Source organism: Toxotes jaculatrix, chromosome 13, assembly GCF_017976425.1.
Source record: "Toxotes jaculatrix isolate fToxJac2 chromosome 13, fToxJac2.pri, whole genome shotgun sequence".
Taxonomy (NCBI): Eukaryota; Metazoa; Chordata; class Actinopteri; family Toxotidae; genus Toxotes; species Toxotes jaculatrix.
In genome coordinates, this window is record NC_054406.1 from 26,682,140 (window position 1) to 26,707,703 (window position 25,564).

Here is a 25,564-nt window from a genome sequence, read left to right on the forward strand (position 1 = left end):
ATCAATAGCGTTAGATGCAAAGCAAAAAATCATTCAACCCCAATCAAAGCATAATATTCATTTCTTTTATTGAATTAAATGTAACTTTCAGACAGAAGTAACCCTGCCCAGCTGTAAACCTGCTTTTAAAGCAAACACATTCAGTGTTAGCTTGTTTAAGCTTCTTAGGGAAAAATCAGATCTTGCATATTGCACAGGTTTGCATTCATCCTCCACCTTCAGTAAATTGCTGCTTTTAAAGATACAGTAGTTTCCACTTTGAGCCGGACATTTTTCTGTAGATGAACCCTCATTCATTATTTTATTGGCCAGTGTATAAGTGATGACTTTTTATGTTGTTGTTGTTTCTGTACTGTCACATTTTAATGTGACATTACAGCAATGAATAAAGAAATAAGCAGATAAATTAGGAAAGGAAAGAGAAAAAAAAGGGACATTTCCACACAGAGTAGAAAAATGTTTTTCTAATGAAGGGAAACATCAGTGAGCTCAGCAGGTTGAAGGGAGTAACACATTTATTGAGTGTTGAGTCAAAAATATGAGTTAAGCAGAGCCCCATCCTAAACTCTGTGTTAATGCTTCCAGATGTGTGATCTGCCTTCTCACCTCTGTGACCACAGCTACTGGAGGAGAGAGTCCACCAGGAGCCAGATGAGCACCGGCACCAACAGGGTGAGACTCCTTTCTTTTACTGTCTGGGCAAAAATGTGGATCCTGTTAGATTTGTTATGAGCTTGTGCTGATTTGAAATAATCAGATTTTGAAGATTATCTTTAGTTTGATTTAGTGCTTTAATACGTAATATTTTTAAATGAGCGTAATTGTCATTAACCTCAGTGATTCCACTGGTTACATATTATAAAATGTTCATGTAAGATTGAAGGGAAACCAACACTCACAAACATGTAGCATAAAACTATAAATAGTTTTATGATTAGTTGAAAAATACAAAATAATTATTAATCATCAACCCATCAAGTTCTACACTAATACAATCACACAGTTATGACCCTCAAGAAAAGACAAAGACGTTGTGTACATTATTTTCCTTTTGATTTCAAATTTGTTTCTAGTTTGATTTTAATTCTGAACAAATGGTCACTACTGAAGCTGAACTGTGAGAGATTGATGGAAAAAATAGATTTTTCCTTTATTACTATACATGAAAGAGTTTATTTGTATTTAGTTTGAAGGGAGTCAGTGGAGATATTAGATAGTAAAACGTTACAGACTGGCGATGCCTCCCACCTCCAGGACTGACATCCTGTCAGTTTAACCTGTCCAGTGTTGCCATGGCTGCCAGTCACATCATATCCCCAAGTTGCTGAGATGTGGTTTTGCCTGTAAAGTCCTGATGTGGGCCTCTGTCCCTCTGCTGGGAGCAGCAGAAACACCTGTCTTCAGTTTCTCTGGTTGTCCTGCAGACAGCCGTCCCACTGATTGTTTGTCCTCCTGATGCTGAACGGTTGTGCTGAGCGTGCATTTGGTTGGGCCTCGGTCGGTGCTTTATGCTAAGTCAACAGTAAGTTTGATGTGTGGCTGCTGTTCAGAGACCAGTGGGAGTGGTTGTATGTTGATGAGAGCTGTGGATGGTGGAAGTGTGGAGTGGAGGTGTGTGCTGGAGTGTTACATGTGTGATTTCCTTGGCTGTTGCTGTGAATGGGGGCTTTGTGGAGTGGGCTGTAGCAGCTCATTGTTTGGCCGAGGTGGTAAACCACACTCGGTCTCATCTGTCGTCCTGAGCAGCATCCACACTTGTTAAATATGTGGCGTTTGCTGTGTGTAACAGCACCTCTGCTCTTTTTCCTCAGAGCTTCGTGTTGAATCCACTGATGTTACAGCAGCAGTCTGAGAGGACTTTAAGTCAACTAGTTTGACCTGGACCTTGACTTTCTCGCTGTGTCCATCTCTGTAACAGGCTGCTGTATGCAGGGGCAGAGTTAAAACCAGATCCTGAACACCAGGGAATAAACTCCAAAATTCAACTGGGCCTGGGTGTACACCTTAACACAAACTGTAGTCAGAGTTCTAAAATAAACTCCAGAAATGTAACTCTTTCACACTTTTTTGCCTGACTCCAGATTTTAGTACTTTGTGAATTTGCTGTGTGTTAGTACATGTAGTTGTGTACAGTTCAGCTGCTGCTGTCCTTGGTGCTGAATTCACCAACCCAGCTGAATGGTCCTGAGTGCTTATTGTTGTAATTCATTTGGTATTTTTGAGAAGATTGAATATCATTAGTATGGGTTATGTTTTGTTAGTGTTAGGCTTTCAGTTATGATGGTTAAGGTTAGGTTAGGTTAGGTTAAGGGGCAAGGGAATGCATTATGGCAACGTGTGTCCTCACAATTATATTAAGAAGTATGTGTGTGGGTGTGTGTGAGTGTGTGTGTGTGTGTGAGAGAGAGAGAGAGAGAGAGAGAGAGTATTTGTCCTTTGATGTCTTTGATGTATCAACATTCTACAGCCTGATGTCACAGGCTGCAGTAAGTGGACACACAGCCAGAGACAAGTTCAGAAGTCAAACAGGAGCAGAAACAGTTGGACTGGACAGGACTTGCTCATGATTTAGGAAGAAAGAACCACTCAGATATTTCTGCACAATTATTGACAAGGAAGGGAGGAGCTACTGCTGTTACAAGGACAAGAGGAAACTACAGGAAAGTCCAGATCACCTCCAAGGTTTTCAGTAAGTCAGTACATGTTAGTAGTTCATGTCAGTGTTTAGTTTAGAAGTTAATGTTTTGAAATGTTTTGTCCAAATGATACGTTTGTGAAATTGGGACGACAAGTAATCATACCCATAAGCCCAGTGGTTTGATTGTGTGCTTATCATTCATGGACAATATGGAGTTTTTTTTAATGCTGATGCTGATGATTATGATATTCTCATAGTTGCACTTTTAAAGCGGCCTTCAGCTTGGCTTTACCAGGTAAAGGATAAAAGTAGAGAAAAACACAGATTAGCTGTCACACAAACACAAACACAATTCAGTGGTGTCTCAAATACATCAATAAATAATAAATCAACTCATCAGCCTCTTTATGTGAGATGCATTTTGGAAGAAACCATGTTGTCTCAGTTTTATACTTTTGTTCCAGAATATTTGATTTCTTTATTTCTTGTCAGTGTTGGTGTCTCTCAGGCTCTCAGTATCACTGGTTGGATCACAGCCACACAAAGCTGTGATAACTGCATCAGTCAGCAGATACTCCCTTTATTGCCATTTAAAATGACCTCAGGGAAAACAAATGATTCTAACTGTAAAACTATAAATGGAGAAACACATAGCATAGTGTAAAATACAAGATGTTATTGTATGTTTTATTTTGTCATTTAGCTGCTGACAGTTTTTTCCAACTTCTCTCTAATGACTCATGTATTCCCCTCACAGATTCTCTTACCTGAGGCAGGTGTGTAAATTGTATTGACTCAGCTTGATATTTACCAAAGCTAGTTGGTTGACTGCCTTGCTTTAGGGCTCAACCACAGACCACTCTATAAATTCTCAGCAAAATGAAGGATTTCAAGAAAGGTGAGCCAACTCCAGTACTAGAGTTAATGCCCAGTGCTGGAGGTGCTAGTCCTCTGACTGACTGTGTGACTCAGTCATTGTTCTGTAGCTCTGACCTAATCTGTGTAGTCATGTTGTACAGTCTGAATCTGTGTTTAACATCACAACATTGACCTCAGCTTCTCAGCTTTGTGTCTGTTCATTCTTCCAGTCTGAATTCAGATGAGACCAGAGACGCTCTGTCAGTGGACTGTGTCAGTCCTGACTGGACTTTCACAGGGTGCTCATGTCCTCTGTCCTCTGCCTTGGCTCTTTACAGTCAAAACAGACTAAACTCTAGTAGATAACACACTGCAGAGTCAGCTCCACACTGCTAAACAACACCTGTGTGTGTATATATATATTGTTTCTCTAAACCTAACCAAGTAGTTTTTGTGTCTAAACTAAACCAAACCATGTCTGTTCAACATTAACCATGTGTTCATTATTATTACCATAATGAGGAAGTATGTACACTTGCTGCTGCTGAGCTCCTGGTGAATTATTGTATCATCTGTTCAGAGGGAATGAGCTTTTTATCTGCTGTGACATAAAACATGATAACATTGTTAAATTCACTGTGTTTCACTGCCTTTAAGTACTGAGAGGATCAAAGCCAAGCTGAACTAAAAACACAGCGCCTCATAATATGAGCTGATTGGATATTTTTGTATGAAGCAGGTTGTTTTGAAGTCGAGTTCTAACGATCTGTAAGTCTGGTAAACACTGATGTGAGCTGTGCTGAAGGACATCTGTTGAGCTCTATGATATGTTACTGTTATGGAAAAAAGATAAGTGGAAAGATCTCAGTGTTTATGGACTGAATTCATCTGATATGATTGTCAGCTGTTAATATGAATCATTTCTGTTTCCTCTTAAAGTCACAGCAGAACTGGGCTGTGTCTCTTTTGTCACAGTGAGGTGTAAAGGTGCTCTCATGAGTGTTTGTCTGCTGACTGCTGGTAGAAATGACTGGAAAGTGTCTTTCTGTCTCCTGTCAGTCCACAACATGTCCTCTCACCTTCACAGAATCTCTGAATGAACCTAAATGAAAGTCTGCACTGGCTGTTCAGTTTGTTGTACAGTTTACACATTAGATTGAAGCCTTTAAGCTTCACCTTTTCTCCGTCATTGACTTTTTTGTCCTTCTCAGTTAAAACATGTCACTTAGATCACTTCCTTTTGTACATTTTCCTGCTTCCTTCCATTTCAGAATTTAAAATTCAAATAAGTTTTTGCTTTTTCGTGCAAATCAGATAGAGACAGACCCCCTGCATCGTCAAACAGCCTCACACTTACACACCTTCACCATGCAGGTAGATGTATCATGTGTGAGGACGAATATGAAAAGAAATCAGAGAGTGGTTTCAGTGGGTTCTTCATCTCTCTGCTCTTTCTGTGCTTCACACATTCCAGGTTTCAGAGGAGTTTTTGTTCATCAGTTGTGAGTTTCTCTGGGTTTTGGTGAATAATGTGATCTTTCCTCTCACTCTCTATTTTTCTGTGGCTTTCTGTCTCTTCTACTCTGAGCAGACAGTGTTTTCTGTGTAAAGTGTTCTCTCTGCTGTGTGTTGGTCTCTTCTCTGCATCCCACTGAGCATGAAGCTGCTCAGACTCCATCTGCTAATATGACCAAGCTCTCTTCACCTCATCTCAGGCCTGACCTCAGACCAGCCTCTCTCATGCTGCACACACACACTTCCTCAGCCTGGCATGGATCAGATCCTGTCAGCCTCTGTTTCTACAGGAGACATCGGCTCAGTTGTCCATAATAAAGGACACTTAGGCAGATGAGTTTTCAGCAGCAGGATTGGCTGGACTGAAGCAGAAACACTGGTCTTTTTTTTTTTTTTTTTTTTTTTTACAGTAACTCTCTGTTGGGAGAGGAATCCATGCAGAAAGTTCATCTGCTTTCTAGGCTTTTATCTCTGATCACTTCTGGATCTGTGCTCATTCTTGTACCATCAGCACTAAAATAATCAGCCCTGATGAGGAGTATTACTTCCTAATCTTTTATACAGTACATGAAGTTTTCACCTCATTTTAATATAAGTTCAGAGAACTTTTTAATGCTGTTGCACCTTTGACAGTTAAACTACCAAAACACACCTTGAGATAACAGTTACACCTGTAATCTGAAAAGATGGAGTAGAAAGTTAAATATGAAACTATATCATCATATTCTGGGACACAATACTTTCTTTGATTCTATATCTGTTTATAAGTTTGTGTTGTATTGTAACTGTATTTTTCTTTCTCCTACTTTTTGGGGCTCCTGTCTCCTGATCTCCTTTGTCCTGAATTTTCTTCTTTGGATCCTAAAAATGCAGGTAAAACATGACTTGTTTTTTCAGCTGGTGTGTGAGTTGATATGCAAGTGCATTTGTTTGTGGTTAAGTTTGTGTTACAGATACAGATACAGATACAGATGAAGGTATCAGGTCATTCCATTATTTTATGATCTCTACCTGTTAAACCATCCAAAGCAGCTCTGCAGTGTTTCCATCTGTGTTCATGTTGCTGTTTGAGGGTTAAGACTTGGTTTCAGGGTTAGAATTGGGTTTTGGTTAGAGTTAGGGTAAGGACTAGGGATGCATTATGTCAGCAAGTGTCTTCACAAAGAAATAAGTACCAGTATGTGTGTGTGTGTGGGTGTGTGTGTGTGTGTGTGTGTGTGTGTGTGTGTGAGAGAGAGAGAGAGAGAGAGTTTGTCCTTTGATGTCTTTGATGTATCATCATTCTACAGCCTGATGTCACAGGCTGCAGTAAGTGGACACACAGCCAGAGACAAGTTCAGAAGTCAAACAGGAGCAGAAACAGTTGGACTGGACAGGACTTGCTCATGATTTAGGAAGAAAGAAGCACTCAGATATTTCTGCACAATTATTGACGAGGAAGGGAGGAGCTACTGCTGTTACAAGGACAAGAGGAAGCTACAGGAAAGTCCACATCACTTCTTATGGTTGCTCTATTGTCTACTGCCAGTGCAAACCAAACACTTTCTGCTATTGCTTGTTCAGGTTAAAAGTTTTCCACTGGAAAATCAGATGCTGCATTAGCTGTGAAAAAGTTAGTGTGTTTTTTTTTGTCATACCCACACAAATGAGGTGTGAATGTGTGAGGATCAGGTGCTACAGACAAGTGTTCTGTTTGACTTAAAGAATTCTTTTTTCTTTGTCAGCAACAACAGTGAAATCCATCCCTGCCTGACTGTTCACATTGTTCCAAACCAGTTTTACACCAACAATTAGTAGATTTTCTGTCATTAAATGTCATGATCAGAGTCTGTTAGTCAGGGCCTGGACCCAAAAGCAGAGCGAAGGCAAACTTCGAACGTGATAAACAGTTTATTCACAGAGTTCAAACAATAAATAACAAAGGGAACTAAAGGCGGCGGGATATCCCGGGGGAACTTGGAGGTGTCGGCTGAGGCAGTGTGGAGGAAGCACGGTGAGGGGTAATCCGGTGGAGTCTGCAGGGAGCGAGAGGAGAGCGGTTAGGAGGGAGACAAAGGTAAGGGCAAAAATCACAGGGCACAGAGATCTAGTTACCAGGTAGATGACGGTGCGATCTGGCGAGGGTTGACTGGAAAGTCGGGCCTCTTATACTCCATGGGGGAGATAGATAGCCACCAGATTGAGCACAGGTGGTTGGAATCATCCTGATGAGGAGGAGGGAGCAGGGAGGAGCTGGCCAGGAAACCGCCAACCCACGCCTGCACCAACATACCCACGCCCGCACCAACATACACAAATGGAAAAAACAGAAAAAGAAACAACAAACAACAAACCCCATGAGGCAGCAGAGCTGCCTCATGACATTAAAACCTGCTGGTTCAGCTGGTTATGGAGTCCAAAACAACTTTATTCAGCCTGTTTAAGCACAGGTTACACTTCAACTACTAAATTCTGAGACATAATCAAATATAGCAACACATTTCCTACTTCTGCTCCAGGAACTCTGAACTCCTCATTGCTCCTCTTCACAAATGAAACTAGTTTCAAAACTTTTCTAGTCAAACATCACAGGAATTTTTCACACTGACATCTGGAGGAAAGAAACACTGTGATTTGGACATTCATTGGAAATCAAGACACTGAGAGGTCAGGAGCTTTCAACTTAGTGTTCAGTATGAGACATGAGTGGATGCACTGTGTGAAATGAATGAGAACTTTCTCACTAATGAGAGAACGTAATGAGGAGGACTTGTTTTTTCCTACAGTGATGAGACTCTATTAGCAGAAGTATAAAACCCAGGAATTGCATGCAGTTAGACATTTCACTGAACTGCCAGCTGGCGTCTATCTATATATCTATATATCTATAAATCTATGTGACACATCAGCCTTATCTACCATCACATATGGACAGACGCAGCAGAGCACTGGTTCAGCTATCCCATGTTCTAACATGTCGTCTCTCTGCCCTTCCATCTTGACGCTTTCCTACCAGCAGCGGGTTCAACTCCTCGCAAGCACAAGCACAAGGGATAAGCACAATGGATATGGGTGGTGGTGAAGGAGACGCACCACCCCGCCTCTGCGACCATGGCTGTGGTGCCCCTGAGCAAGGCACCGATCTACCCCAGCTCCCTGGGCTCCTCCTAGGGAAGCCCCCTGCCACAGCGTTTCTAATGCATACTCTTGTGTGTGTGTTTCGTTCACTTTGTGTGGGTAAAATGCAGAGAGTCATTTCCCTGAGAGGGATCAATAAAGTATGACTTAAACTTAAAAGTTATTTAGACAGAACCAAATCATTCTGATATTACTTACTAACATTATGAGACTGTATGTTTAGACAATACTTTTCACAGCTTCTGAAGTCAGTGATTTGTGCACTACAGCAAAAAAAGGATTTAAATGGAACAATGTCTACAGAGTAAGGCTGTCAGTTTTTATTTGATATTCGAACATAGGTTCGAACGAGGGGTGAAAAGTTCATATTCGAACTGTAATTTCCCATTCGACTGTAGGCTGTCATCTCCCTCAACCCGTCAGACCATTTGAAGTAGTTTTCATTGTATTCCAGCAGAGGGCGCTACTATATTATTGACCTATCATTGGGCCGCTCTTGACCTGCAGCCTCTCAGCGGTAAAGGTTTGGAACATTAAGCTAACATTAAGCTAACTTGATATTTGCTATTTGCCCTGGGCGGACAATCACGACGCCAACACACATGAGAGAAGCGGCGTGTGGAGGTATTTTGGTTTTTACACAATGGATGGTAAAGTCACGGACAAAAATACGGCTGTTTGTCGGCTGTGCAAAAAGAAGTTATCGTACCATTCAGCAACAACAAATTTACGGGCTCACCTGCTAGCTCACCATCCATAGCTCCATTTCTTGCAAATAATATGAGAAAGGGATTTGGTTAGTAAAGTTTGACTATTGTTCTGTTTAACCTTGCTACAAAGCTGTCGAAGTGCCTCCCATTATCTGAGATATAGGCACTGGTTATACTGTGACACTTTGAGACTCACGGTGACAGGCAAGGAACAAGTTCATAAAAATGTTTTTAAAAAATACTGATTATATGCATTTAGTTGCCGTGTGAATGTTTTACAGGCTTTGCAAGGAATAAAACACATGAACAAAAGCAATTACTGTGTTGTAGTGTATTGAGGTGAGGTTTGAGTGTGTATGTGGCGGGGTGTTGGGGGGGGGGGGGGGGGGGGGTGATTCGATTATGTTCGAACAATGACGGATTTTTTTAGATTCGTTCGAACATAATTTCTTTTTAAAGTGACAGCACTAGTGGGTGGGTGGAACACACACAAAGTCGTTTAGCAGTATATAAAAAAAAAGGTGGTATATTTATTATTTATTTTGGAAGGCAACTGAATGTGTAGAGTAATGTATGTACCGCCCATTAAACTGGAATAAAAACAAAATTAATATACTATAATAATTATACTATAATATAATATACTAATATAATAAATATACACGGCTGGGCTTTTAGGAGTTTTCCATGTAGCATTTGTTTATTGTGTGATGTCACACTGAGTGTATTTTACCTCTGTTGTTGTTTGGCTTTGTCTTGCTAGTTGAGTTAGCCCGTAGCTTTTATGTATTATGAGAGTTAACAAGCTAATGTTTGTGTTTACACACATATAGATGCCACGTGGTAAGGGTTACCGTCGCTCCCAGGCAGGGAAGAGGAGGATGGAGCAACAACAGACTTGTTGTTGTTACACCTCAGTACAGTCAGGATGTGTTTTTTTTTTTAAGCTAGAATTTTGTGAAACAAAAAACATGTCGTGGCAGTGGCTGGCACCACAAACCGGAGCAATGGCTTTTGGGCATTTGGGTTAGGGTTTTTTGTTCTCAGGCTAACAGAAATGTTTCTCCCTTTGTTGCAGATTGTTCTTCTTGTAGGGGACTCCCATTTGCGATCCATTGCAGATGGTATTGTGAACATGCCAGGGGGTTTCCTGTCCTTTGGCGTCATGTCCACACCAGGAGCATGTGCTGATGTGCTCAGGACTGAAGTTGTGCTTTCTGTGAGTCTTCTGATTCCTGATGCTGTCTGTCAAAGCTCCTGGGAACAACCTGACAGCCAGTAGGACAGTTGATGAGGCAGGAGCAGCTTTTGCACAGTACCTGATAACTGTTTGAAGTAAATGGCCAAAGGTAGCTATTCATTTATTTATTTATTTCAATATAAGCAACATCTGTAGGTGCAATATACTTTTGTAATGATGGCCGATTGTTTTCTGCAGGTATTTGTGGTTGATTTGTGGTCTCATTGTTTTTGCAGGTTCACCTCAGTGACAATGTGGGGATGCCAATTCTTGTGCAGTTGATGTGGATTGCAGCCAACCTTCAACTAGAGACACCACCACCTGCAGCACAGATGCAGCATCCAGTGTCTCCTAAGCCAAGGATTGTTGATTGTGAAGGGAAAGGTTCCTGCTCCACCACCACCCCCTCCTGAATGGACAGTTGTGCAATGATGCTGCATCTTCTGCTGTTGGTCCTTTAGGGACTCCTTGTAAGACAGAGAAGATTGTGGGTGATGGGAACTGTTTTTTTCAGGGCTGTTAGTAAGGCCATTAGCGTTGCCCAAAGGGGGGCAAAATGGAGTACATGGACCAGTGACCTGGTGACCAATCTGCTGCCTCGTTCTAACATGGAAGGGTCTTTGTTGCGTGTTAAATTAAAGCGCTGACATACAAAGGCCACTATGAGTATCAGTTTGTTGATACTATGCATGTTAGGCAAGCGTTGCAGTATTTGAAGGTGAATAACATTCATTATAAAGATGTTGAATTTAATGATGCATGGGTTAATGCATTTTGTAGGGAGGAAGATAGTGAGGTTCCAGTGGTGGCACACTGTGATAATGTTGCTGAGGATGGTCAGGATGAGCTTCTCCATGATAGACAGCAGCACTGTATGTTCCAGGATACTTGTCTTATGCCTGTGGACATTGGTCAGGACGTTTTAGATCACTATTTTGATGATGTGTTGAATGTAGCACCAGGAGAGGGAAATAGTTCTGTTAGGCTGGCAGAATTTTTTGACGAGTCAGTTTATAGGTTGAGTAACATGCACCTGAAGGAGTGCTCTAGGAAGGTTGTGTTTGTGCCCACAGGGGACAATAAGTAGTTAAGATGAGTTTGCCTTTGAGTGTGTTGAGGCAGAAGGTGCTGTTAGTACAGATGAGATGTGGATGACAGGTTTTGTTGATAGATCTAAGAACAGGCCAAGTGACAGCACTTTTGATGATATGTGTCTGGCGTCTTTTGCCTCTGAATATTGTGTCCTGTCTAAGAGTGAGAAATATGTGTCATGAATAGTTATGTTTGCTTTTCACTCACAAAGACTCCTGAAAAGTTTTACCAGAGTATTCTGCAGTTGTTTCTGCCACACACAGTTGATATACGGTTAATCCATTTCAACTGTGAATCTCAGGAGGTCTATGAGTCACACCAGGTCAGGTTTAGGGATGGATCACTACATTCTGTTAAGTCTGTCGTTGATCTGAATAGGATCATGTTTGAGAGGGAGACAGAGGATTTAGAAAACATTCAGAGTCGCATAGATTCTGATGATGATGTAGAAGATTTGTGGTGTGAGCTCTGTCCACAGCAGGAATTAGAGCATTTAGAGAGCATAGATGAGTTAAAGGAAAGAACACAGTCTGTGTTTAGCTCTTGTTCGGTCTCTTAATGAGGCACAGTTGTTTGTTTTCTACCAAATTAAACAGTGGTGTTTAGAGAAGGTTAATGGTAAAAATCCTGCACCGCTGCATGTTTTTATTACTGGTGGTGCAGGTACTGGTAAAAGTCATGTGATAAGGATGATTCAGTATGAGTCAATGTGTGTGTTGACTGCTCGTACAGGGATTCCTGCTTTTAATTTGAAAGCAACAACCATTCACACCACCTTTAATATAGGGAGGAATGTTAAGCTGCCGTTTGCTCCTTTGGGCGAAGAGAAGTTCAATTCTCTTCTCAGCGAATTAAACAAAGTGGTGACTTATCACCCTTTGGAAATGTTAGTGTGGTTGCTGATTTTTTCTAACTGCCTCCTGTTAAAGGGAAGCCACTGTATGTAGATGATGTTAGAAATACATTACGGACAAATGTATTTAAGGTGGTAGAATTAAAGGAAATAATGCAGCAAAAAGATTGTGTTTTTGCACAGCTGTTAAATCGGGTTAGAACATGTTCAAAGGGAACAGTGATGCTGGACAGTGACGTGCAGTTAAAGTAAATGAGCATAATAATCAACAGTTGTTGAAGTCCTGTCCAGAATATGTTGTTGTAGAGGCGAGAGACTATGTTAATGACAAACTGAAGCTATTAGAAGGGCATCATGCCAAAGCTTCCAATACTTATTTGTCATAGGAATTATTTTTAGGCAAGGGTGCACGTGTCATGTTGTGTAAGAATGTAGATGTTTTAGACGGTCTTGTTAATGGGGTTTGCGGTACAGTGACTCACATTGTTTTCTTAGAAAACAAGAGGTTTCCTCACAAGGACTTTGTGAAGTTTGATGATGTTAATTTATTTTTTTTTTAATTTAGGAAAGATTTTTGCAGCAAGACAAGTACATGTGGCTTTAAGCCATGTTAGGAGTCTGTCAGAGTTAATTATTGAGAACTTGGAACAGAAGAAGATTTATTGTAAAGAGCATTTTGGCTGTCATTAATAACATGTGCCAGTTTCTTACAGAGGATGTTCCAAGGAGCACATCAAGTCCACATATTTTTAGAGTGTTTTGTATGAATGTGCAAAGTTTAACTCAGCATGTTGCAGATGTGGTGATGTGTACACAGCATTTGCAGCCTAACTGTATTACTGTAACAGAAACATGGCTTACTGCAGAATCCTTGCTAGATATGATCCTGATTGCTGGTTACAGTTTCAACCACTGTAGGTCACAGGTCAATTTAGTGTGCACAGTGTGTAGAATCTTTATGTACAACATAGTGTTAGTGATTGTTTATCATCCACCATCATGTCCTCTGCCATTGTTTAAAGAGAATTTAAGGAAGTTGTTCCACCAGGGAGAGGCTGGCGCTCTCTCTCTCTCTCTCTCTCTCTCTCTCTCTCTCTCTCTCTCGATCTCTCTCTATCTCTCATGTAGATTTTGGTTGGTAAGGTTTGGTTATTTTATTTTCAGTTAGTGTATTTTTACATCCAACATTTTCACACATGCAGACATTCCCTACACCACTGACATACATATTCCTATATTAAGTTTTCAATTATCCACCATTCTGTTTGTGTGATCTCTCTTCTTTTTGCTGTGAACTCTGAGCCGGTTCATGACATTGATGAAGTGTCAGTCAAACCTGAGCTGATACATGAGTTTGACTCTGAGGAAACTTGATTTCACTTCAGCCCTGGTGGAACAACACTCTGCATTTTTAGCATATGAGGTAACTAATTGGCTGTGAGTGTGAGACTCAGAGTGAGCAGTGTTGCAATATCTATGTATCTATCTATGTCTATCTATCTATCTATCTGCAGGTGTGTATGTGTGTGTGTGTTTGTCCTTTGATGCCTTTGATGTATCAACATTCTACAGTCTGATGTCACAGGCTGCAGTAAGTGGACACACAGCCAGAGACAAGTTCAGAAGTCAAACAGGAGCAGAAACAGTTGGACTGGACAGGACTTGCTCATGATTTAGGAAGAAAGAAGCACTCAGATATTTCTGCACAATTATTGACAAGGAAGGGAGGAGCTACTGCTGTTACAAGGACAAGAGGAAACTACAGGAAAGTCCAGATCAGCTCCAAGGTTTTCAGTAAGTCAGTACATGTTAGTAGTTCATGTCAGTGTGTAGTTTAGTTCATTTTGTGGGATGTTTTGTTCAGATGATATGTTTGTTAACTTGATGTGATATTTAAGCACACAAGATCAAGATGTTCAGACACACACACACACACACATCTCTCCTCTCTACTTTTACTACTCTGGGTTTCAGTTACATGGAAAGTGGAGTCCAGAATATGAGGCTGATGCTCTGATTTAACAGGAATCTACTATGGCTGCTAAATGAATTTGCCATGGTCACTTGTTTCAATGAAATGTTCGACTGATAACTGAGGAAATATATGACACACATTGGTAAGAAATATTTTCAGCAGTCAGTGTGTGTCTGTTAAAGTATTTGTATCTAACACATGACTGTGAAAGAGAGAGAGAGAGACCGCAGGTGAGGCAGAGGTGGAGGGTGAGACATAATGAGAAATTACAAAGGTTCATTTGAAAATGTGTTTAAAAAAAACCGGTCTACTTTCTGAAGTCACTGTATGTGAACAAACCATATTTGAGAACGATGAGCTGAGGTTATTCCACATGTAAAGACTTTAATGTCATGAACTTTCTTGTCTCACAGAAAAATTTTAATGAGACAAACTAAATGCTTAATTTGGTTCTGAGCTGCTTTTACTCTTTTGGATTAATGTTCATTAGAGGGCAAATGAAGTGTGGCAGGGAGATTAGAAGAAGCCCCTCCTCCAGGCATCACCACCTCCTAATAATCTGACCAAATGCTAAAGTATCTCATTAGTAAAGTGTTTACACTGATAATTAGAGCTGACACAATCCGTCCATGGATTAGTCCAGGGGAGAGCCAACAGAGGTTTTGGTTCTAGCTGAACTCAGGCACAGGGAAAGATCTCAGGAGAGCTCGTCAGACTGCACACTGCTGGCTCATAGTTGGACACAATTAATCAGTTATTTCAATTTACAGGTTATTTCTCAAGAGAACATGTTTTCACAAAATACAAAAACATTTGCTGCTTCCAACTTGACATGAACTGCGTTGGATTGTCCAGGTGTACCTAATAAAGTGAGCACTGAGTGTAGTTCTCATGAATGTGCAGTGAAGTGTATGAAATCCACTGTTCCAGCAGTGAGCAGCAGCTGGCAGCTGTTTAGTATGAACAGGTCCAACGTAGGTCAAACGTGCTGAGTAGACCTGCGTCAGACATGTGTCTGATGTGTTTGAAGGAGTTTTTTTGAGTCTCCACAGACAAGTGAAACACATTTCTGTGAAGACGTGTTAGTGTGCTACACCTTAATCTTTGTTTCCATGACAAAATCATCAACAACCAACTAAATCCAAAAACAACCATTCATAACACAAACCATAGAAAATGTTCCAGCTTCCTCACACATGTACAATGATGAGCTTGATGAATAGTTTATTTCTCAGAAACAATATTCAGCACTACAGTTTGTTATGAAGCTTGTTCCATTAGGTAGAATCGGGTTCAAAAACTGGACTGATATTATCCAAACACTTCATGAACCTACAGATGACTCTGTCCCATCAGGAGTATGAGAGGTATTCACCCATCTGATCATATGATACTGGAGTGTGTCTGTGCTGGGACCTGCTGAAGATTCCTGTTCAGAGGTCTGACTTGCAGCCACCAGCAGCATTTTGGGACACATTGGGACAGAGCTCCTTGATCTGTCCTCTCCACTGGAAAGACGGGGCAATGAGCACGAGATGATACAACATCATTTTACCAGTTAGCAATAGTTACACAACCACCCTCTGACCCACAACGTACATGTCAGGGTCAGTGGATATAGTTAATCCACTATGAGCACAGCTGCACCCACACACACCTGAGGAACAATGAGCCACAGTGAGGACCAAAGGGAAGTGGCTGCCACATGTATTCACTGTATATGAGCAGGGGCTGATTCATAGCACTGTCTCCTCTTAGCTGCAGAAATCAGACTGGTCCTACATCCAGTCCTCCATGGAAAACCACCTCTCTCTGCTCCACAATGCTCACAACATCTTTGTTACCAGTGATGGCTGATCGAGGCTTTGTTGAAGCTTCGACACCTGACTCAAAAAAATGGTTCATTACCCGAGGCTTCAATGACACAGTACTCGACTAGGACATCTAGTGGTCAATAAAATGAAGTGCAATCAAGATGTGTCATTTATTGGTTCATTGGTTGTTTGGGATTTAATTCGCCATGCACGTTCTTGTTCGACTACACTACGTGTTTGTATGGTTTCAAGCTGACACAATAAAATACAAATTTCATTTCATTTCATTTTCTACCGCTTAATCCTCTATCAGGGTCACGGGGGAACTGGAGCCTATCCCAGCTGCTTATGGGCGAGAGGCAGGGTACACCCTGGACTGGTCGCCAGTCAATCGCAGGGCTGACACAAAGACAAACAACCACACACGCACTAAGGGCAATTTAGAGTAGCCAATTCACCTATCCCATACATGTTTTTGGTATTGTGGGAGGAAGCCGGAGTACCCGGAGAGAACCCACGCAGGCACAGGGAGAACATGCAAACTCCACACAGAAGGGTCCAGACCGGGGTTCGAACCTGGAACCCTCTTGCTGTGAGGCGACAGTGCTAACCACTGCACCACCGTGCCGCCCTTAAAATACAAATATTAAATATATATATTAAATACATAGGCTATATTATTTGACACGTCTGAATGTTGTAGGAAACAGCAATATACTTGGCTTGATATTTTGTGTTATGAATCGTAAGCTATCCTAAAACAAGTCTAAATAGTCCATAGCTTAAAAGATGTTGAATACTGGATGTTCAGTCCCCAGATGGCAAATCCATCTCATTCCAAATGTCTAATTCATGAGCGAAATAACACGCAGCTCTGACGGGAATCGAACCCACGCTACATTGTCGCAAGACAACTAAACCAACGACAGGGTTTCAATACCGAATGAAGCAGTGAAGTGGTTCATACGTCATAAATCACGTGATTTTTCCTAAACAAAACACACACGTCTGACTCCAAGTCTGACTGTCATGGAGCTAGATAAATAGCACTTTTCTGTTTGACTGCACCAGATGATAAGGTGGTTTCAATTGGATTATTCATAATAATAATAATAATAGAAGACCATGATTGTTATTTGGCATGGCTGATTGTAACCCCACATAATCTTCATTTATATATTGTGTTGTAAAACATTGAAATGAGATGTGCTCAACAAATACAAAATGTAATTTTCACATGGTACTGGTGCAAATACAGATTATATCATGGTATGTTATGGGCATCGTTGGTAGAGAGGTTTATGTGTACGTGGGTAAAGAGGGTGGGCTTGAAACTGGGCAGTTTGCTCAAAGAACAGGGCAGTGGGTGTGCTTGTGTAACTGTTTATGAGTTTTTATTAAGAAATAATAGTTTTTCTACAGTTTTTGGGCTCAAACGGTTTCTTCTTTTACAAACTATTTCCCCAGCCTTGGAAAAAACCCATAGGACTATATATCTATAAACCTATCTATATAACTCTCTATCTATATCTATCTATCTATCTAATTTGATAATTCTTTTATAATTCATTTTATAAATCTATTGCTCTATTTACACTGATTCTCCAAAAATACGTTATCAACACTGCTACTACTAACACCTAAGAACTGCAACAAGCCAACCTACTCTGCAAAGAAAAATTCAAATGACCGCCACTATATAGATATGCTATCCCTGAACACACTCGATCCCGCTGTGATTCACATAACAAACCGAACCAATCAGGCGATTCCAAGCACTCAACTGCTTCGAACGTCACTCAAGTGCTTCAAACATCACTACTCACGTGATCAAACCACACCTCGGCACAATGGTTCGATACAACTGCTTCATGAGCTACCGCGCATGTGTCGGAGCCTCGGGTGTCAGAGGACCATCACTATTTGTTACTCCAAAACATGGTGAGGATCACAGCAGTGTGTGTTCCACCAGAGGATCCAAACACTACATTATCTTACCACCAATCTTTTTTCATTTTTTTTCATACAGTGTATTTGTAATTTAGCCAATAAAATTACAGCATTAGAGTTACGCTTAAATAATAATTAAAAAAAAAACAGAGACAGGAAGAAAAAGTGACTTTATAACCTCTTCACTGAACAGGAGTCTTCTGCCCTCCAGTGGTCACTGTCAGTAACTACAACTCTGCACACAGCACTGACTGATACTGATGTTCACACTGACATTATTCCACATTTACTGACTTATTTTAGCTCTAATGTTCATCAGTCTGATAATGACTCTCTGTATGTGAACACACATATTATTACACTGATATAAATACTGATGTCTGACTGATGGACAAATAATCAGAGAGGTTACTGCCCTCCAGTGGTCACACTGACAAGTGTCCAACAGGACTCACACTGATTATTAGGATCAATATGTACCAATCAGTATTGATGACATCAGCAGGAAGATGAGGACTGGTCATAGTTTGAATAATGTTCCATGTATTATTCCATCCATGTTTTCACTACAAGCAGATACACTGTAAAAAATGTGACAACTAAAAGGATCACTGTAAAATGATAAATAGAAGATGCACTGTAAAAAATTCTAGCATTGATTATCAGGAAATACGCTGTAAAAGAATTTAATGGAGGCTGTGCACTGTGTAAAATGGCAACAAAGGTGACACAGGATATATCCAATAAAAAATGATGGTCATAGATGAGCTCTGGACTAACTTACAACCAGGGGATGCACTGTAAAATATTACATCAATTCAATTCAATTTTATTCTAATAGCTCCTTCCACAATCAAAATTATCTCAAAGCGCTTTACAGAGGGCCAGAGTCTGACCCCAGAGCAAGCACTTAAGACGACAGTGGCAAGAAAAAACTCCCTTTTAACAGGAAGAAACCTTGAGCAGAACCTGGCTCAGATGGGGGACCCTCCTGCTGATGGCCGGGCTGGGTGAAAGGAGGAAAAGGAGGAAGATAGGACAGCTGGGAATGGAGGAGAGGAGGAGAAGGACATGCAGTATATAAAACATGATACAAACAGGGTTGGCAGTGAGCAATGTTAGAGGGCCAGCATTCAGATTACAGAACAGTTAGTGGATACTGTGTGCTCAGCAGATTACAGTTATGATAGGAAACAGAGCACAGAGGCAAAAAGCTGTCATGATTGGTAATTATTTACATTACAGTCTGCATAGAATATTAATCCAAAATGTATCTGTAGCAGAGAGGAACCCTTGTCTTCATATTTACTGCTTATTAATTGTTTAGTTTGCTCAGCTGTTCGTTTATTTATAATTAAGTAGTGTGGCCCAATATAAATAGTACAGGCATTGTAATGTTGTAGTTTCACCACAAGAGGGAGTGGGTGGTTTGGAGTCGCTCCTGGTCAGTGGACGTCGACACATCAATGAGTTGCTCCAATGACGCATAGACAGGAGCGCGTCATGACACGACGGTTGCTGAAAGTTTACTTTCACTTTTACTTTCACCGAAGTTTGTGGTGCAGATGATTTTCTCTGTCTGAAGGTAAATGTCAGCACTTCTAATGTTTTTCTCGTCAACACTTCCTGTAGTTACCTGGATTATCTGATGTACGGATTTGGATGTTGTAGTGTTTTTTTATACTGCGTTGTGGTGTTTAGTTGTATAGACTCTGAGTTGTCAATCTAAAGTCGAGGTGAGGCAGGAAGAGGTCCGTCATTATGCGCCATGTTGTGTGGATATCTGCAGTAGAAGCGGTGGAGTCAGAGTAGAAGCAGAGTGAGCTGATGGTCAGTAGCTGAACACGGAGCCTTCGTTAGTCTGTGGCTCCACTTACTGCTGACTGAAGGCAGCTTTTCCTTCCTGAATCAGCCTGTGGAGGAGGCGGACCTGAGCCGCTGCTCTCCCGCAGTCTGAGCCGCTAAATGCGGTCTGAGCTCGGCCGGACAGCGGCTGGAGAACAGCTCTGACTTTCTCTGTCATTAGATGAACTCTACGGGACTGAGCTCAGAGGGACTGACAGGGTTTTTCAGACTCTATGTGATTTTCAGAGAGACAGTTAACACTCCATCCACAGAGTCAGAGGCCTCCTGGTCCTATCAGGACAAACTCTACCTGATGAATTAGATGATAAAGACCCAAATCCATAAATACTCTCACAATAAAGCATCTCAGCGGCTCTGATAGGTGATTATATCTCTGTGGCTGGTCACAGTACAAACAGAAAAACTGTCTGTCAGGACATATTTGCTGTTTTTATTGATGTCTATCTGTGTCTCTGCTGTTTGGTTTGGTTTTGGTTTGTTGTTGCTGCTTCATATAGTTCAGACTTTACTATTAGAAAAGGCAGGAAAGTGCGAGGGAGCCCAACTAAACAGGCCCCTGGAATAATATTGAGGAGAAATTAATTGAGTCTCAGTTGTTTTGTGTGGAATAATCACCTGCAGCTTGTTTCATCAAGTCATTTTCTACAGAAACACTGCAGACAAACAGATTGTCAGATAAAATCAGTGGATCTCAGTCCATCTGTGTGTCAGTGAATGGAAATGGTCGTCTCTGAATCGTGTGTGAAAGATATGAAAGAGGAAAGAAGAGCCAATCAGTGGAGGAGCAGCTGATATTTCTACAGGACAAATGATGGAGAAAAGATCAGGAACATAAAGGTCTGGACAGATGAGTCGGTGCTCTGTCTCCAGGGATGTTTTAACTGCACAGACTGGGATGTTTTCACACAGTCCTGTGGGGATGATTTGGACTCATTGGTGGATACAACAAACCATGATTTACCAAATCAGTCAAAGCAGGATTACAAATCAAAACTGGAAAACAAGATGGCAGCAAACAAACTTGGTTCAGCCTGGGCAAGCATGAAAACTACTGCAGGCCTTCAGAGCACAGAGCTCAGTACTGGTGTCTTTTTAGATGGTTGGAACTCAGACACAGAGCTGGATAATGCTATGAATTGTTTTTATTAATCGTTTTGATTCCTTTGGTTTTAGCACAGAAACTCAGGAACTGAAACATAAACTTAAAGACACTATGCACTTTAACATTGAGCTGTGTGATTCTGTGCAGTAAAAGTGAACAAATGTCACGGCCCCGATAATATTTGTGGATGTTTAGTGAAGTCCTGTGCACATGAGCTGAGTCCTGTGTTTCAATATATTTTTAATAAGTCTTTACAGACACAACATGTCCCTAAGCCCTGGAAAGATGCTGTGGTTGCTGTCCCAAAACACTGAATGATGTTAGAGCAGTCGCTCTGACTTCAATTTGAATGAAAGCTTTATAGAAACTGGTCAGATCTGAGGTCCTGAAGCAAACTGAACATGCACTGGATCCTCTGCAGTTTGCATACAGGCCTCACAGAGGAGTGGAGGATGCTACAGTGACTCTGCTCAACATGCTTTTTAAACATTTGGATTTTAATGGGACCCACACCAGGCTTTTATTTGTGGACTTGTCTTCTGCTTTTAATACAATCCAACTTCACATTTGAATTGAAAGGCTCCTACAACAGTTTGATTTAAATAATAATCTGGTGGGTTGGATTCTGGATGTTTTAACCAACAGGACACAGAGAGTGAGGGTCAACAGTACATTGTCTGACCAAAGGTGTTCTTCCACTGTTTCTCCTCAAGGGTGTGTGTTGTCACCACTATTGTTCATTTTATACACAAACATGTGTCAGAGCAGACATGACAGCAGAAGCATCATAAAGTGCTGATGACTCAGTTATTGTTAGTCTCCTCCAGGACGGTGAGAGCAGCCATGGACCAGTCATTGATGATTTAGTTCAGTGGTGTGAGGAATCCTACCTGCAGCTAAATGCTACAACAACCAAAGATATGCTCATTGATTTTAGGAGGAAACCCCACAGGCACCAAGTCACTTTAATTAAAGGTCAGACCATTGAGTATGTGCAGTCTTACAAATATCTTGGGACTATCATTGACAGCAAATTGACTTTTTGAAGAAAATTGTGAAGTGGTTTGTAAAAAGGCTCAGAAACATTTACACTGTTTAAGGAAACTTGCACATTTTCACATTGACTGAACCATAATGAGCCTGTTCTCTCTCTTTTATAGAATCCATTTTATCATTTTCTTTAGTGTCATGGTTCAGTCAGACAACTTTAAAACAGAGGAACAAATCTACCTACAGATACAAATAAAGTAACATGAACCTGAGGATGATTTCAGTTGATGTGCAGATGAATGATTTGTGTTTTCTCTCCACATGAAGGTAGAAAGTGTGTGTGAGCTGATGTGGATGTGAATTCAGCATCATGAATCAGTGTGAGGACAGAGAGGAGGGAGCCCCTCCCCCTAAAAGCAGTCTGTGTGGGGACCATGAGATCCAGACCAAAGCTCAGAGGTGAGATGAGGATCTCTAACTGTCCATGACTCTTCTCCATGTCAGAGCTCAGCACTCACATCACTGCACCATCATTATTCACACTCAAAGCTCTGTGTGTGTTGTGTTGAAGGCCAGAGCAGCAGCACACACCAGACTCTGCTGGACCTGGACCTGAACATGGACCTGAGCCCAGCTGTGTGTCCATGAAGAGTGACAGGTCAATGGGTCTCCCCATGAATTTCAAAGGACAGCCTCCCTCTGCTGCAAAGAAGTGAGCTGCAACTGACTACATGTTTTCTTCTTTACTATGAGAACACTGTATGAATAATAGATATGTTGTCCCTGTCCCCATGTCAGTGATGGTCTTAATTTCTGTGTCCACCAGGATCCATCAGAGACCAGACTTCCCTGTACCTGAGCCCAGCTGTGTGTCCATGAAGAGTGACAGGTCAAAGGATCACCTCATTGATTTCAAAAGACAGCCTCCCTCTGCTGCAAAGAAGTGAGCTGCAGCTGAGTTTAAAATGTATCAGACAGCTGTCCTGTATAACTGGTCTTCTATGAAAGATGAAGTGACTGTGTTTTGTCTCCAGGCTTCATGAATGACATAGTATATGAACATGATCAGGCTGAAACACAGGCTTTAGTGGCAAAGTTGATGTTTCTCTTTTCAAGAAAAGCACTTCTTATGTTCTTCTATGTGTCATTCAGATCAGAACTAAAACTCTCTGTAACTCAGCACCTATCCAGTTCCAGTGTTTGTGTTAGTGTCCTGTAGCAGAGGTGAGACTTCTGTCAAACCCAGTGTGAGTCCTTAAAACTCATCATTTAAAAGGTGGACTTGTTGTGATGACTCTAGGTCATGAGGTACAGAACTGATTGCTTGTTTCCTCTCATTGAGAATGTCACAGCACAGTAGTGTTTGCTTTAATCAGGACAGTCACCACAGAACATAAAAGCAGCTGTTGTTTGTGTACAAAGCATAAAACACTCACAGATGCTGCAAACATAATGTGAGCTAATTCTTCATGATTCCTCCACAGAGTGGACCAGGAGAGCTCAGAGGTTCCCAGTGCTCAGTCTGCCCAGCAGCATCAAACACACCTGGACTCCATATTTATGGTCTGTACATGGACAACAACTACTTTGACATCTGTTGTGTTGACAATAATCTCCATGCTGCACTTTTTAGAGCAATGGATTGTCAGTGTGTCCAACATGGATCTGATGTTCGGCTCCATGGTTTTACTTTGATTGTGTCATTCATACAGTTTTCTGTTCCAGCTGCTGGAGGAGAACATTGTCACTTTTGTGAAGAGGGAGCTGAAGAAGATCCAGAAGGTTGTGAGTCCAGATTACCCAGAATGCTCAGAGAGTCAGAGGGAGGATGAGGAGGTGTTGGACAGTGAGGATGAAGAGCAGAGGAGGAGCAGCAGAGAGGCTTTTGTGAAGATCACAGTGAACTTCCTGAGGAGAATGAAGCAGGAGGAGCTGGCTGACTGTCTGCACAGCAGTAAGAGGATTTCTCTAAAGATTCAACATGATGGACAAATGGGAAATTTACTAACATCTCAAGACATGGAGGGAAATCTGTTCATGTGTGTTCTTTAGGGGGATGAACATGTCATGTTTTCTTTATGAATCAGTCATTGATTTCTCTTGTTTGTTCATTCAGGACATGATGCTGCAGTTTGTCAACGTAAACTTAAATCTACTCTGAAGAAGAAGTTCCAGTGTGTGTTTGAGGGGATCTCTAAAGCAGGAAACCCAACCCTTCTGAATCAGATCTACACAGAGCTCTACATCACAGAGGGAGGGACTGGAGAGGTCAATGATGAACATGAGGTCAGACAGATTGAAACAGCATCCAGGAAACCAGCCAGACCAGAAACAAGCATCAGACAAGAAGACATCTTTAAAGCCTCACCTGGAAGAGACGGACCAATCAGAACAGTGATGACAAAGGGAGTGGCTGGCATTGGGAAAACAGTCTTAACACAGAAGTTGACTCTGGACTGGGCTGAAGACAAAGCCAACCAGGACATACACTTCACATTTCCATTCACGTTCAGAGAGCTGAATGTGCTGAAAGAGAAAAAGTTCAGCTTGGTGGAACTTGTTCATCACTTCTTTACTGAAACCAAAGAAGCAGGACTCTGCAGGTTTGAAGAGGTCCAGGTTCTGTTCATCTTTGACGGTCTGGATGAGTGTCGACTTCCTCTGGACTTCCACAACACTGAGGTCCTGACTGATGTTACAGAGTCCACCTCAGTGGATGTGCTGCTGACAAACCTCATCAGGGGGAAACTGCTTCCCTCTGCTCACCTCTGGATAACCACACGACCTGCAGCAGCCAATCAGATCCCTCCTGAGTGTGTTGACATGGTGACAGAGGTCAGAGGGTTCACTGACCCACAGAAGGAGGAGTACTTCAGGAAGAGGTTCAGAGAGGAGGAGCAGGTCAGAAGGATCATCTCCCACATCAAGACTTCACGAAGCCTCCACATCATGTGCCACATCCCGGTCTTCTGCTGGATCACTGCTACAGTTCTGGAGGATGTGTTGAAAACCAGAGGGGGAGGAGGGCTGCCCAAGACCCTGACTGAGATGTACATCCACTTCCTGGTGGTTCAGTCCAAACTGAAGAATGTTAAGTATGATGGAGGAGCTGAGACAGATCCACACTGGAGTCCAGAGACCAGGAAGATGATTAAATCTCTGGGAAAACTGGCTTTTGAGCAGCTGCAGAAAGGAAACCTGATCTTCTATGAATCAGACCTGACAGAGTGTGGCATCGATATCAGAGCAGCCTCAGTGTACTCAGGAGTGTTCACACAGGTCTTTAAAGAGGAGAGAGGACTGTACCAGGACAAGGTGTTCTGCTTCGTCCATCTGAGTCTTCAGGAGTTTCTGGCTGCTCTTCATGTCCATCTGACCTTCATCAACTCTGGAGTCAATCTGCTGTCAGAAGAACAATCAACCTCCCTGTGGTCTAAACTGTTCAGAGACAAACCTGATCCAACACAGCTCTACCAGAGGGCTGTGGACAAGGCCTTACAGAGTCCAAATGGACATCTGGACTTGTTCCTCCGCTTCCTCCTGGGTCTTTCACTGCAGACCAATCAGACTCTCCTGCGAGGTCTGCTGACACAGACAGGAAGTGTCTCACAGACCAATCAGGAAACGGTCCAGTACATCAAGAAGAAGATTGAAGAGACTCCCTCTGCAGAGCAAAGCATCAACCTGTTCCACTGTCTGAATGAACTGAATGATCGTTCTCTAGTGGAGCAGATCCAACAGTCCCTGAGTTCAGGACGTCTCTCCACAGATAAACTGTCTCCTGCTCAGTGGTCAGCTCTGGTCTTCATCTTACTGTCATCAGAAAAAGATCTGGACGTGTTTG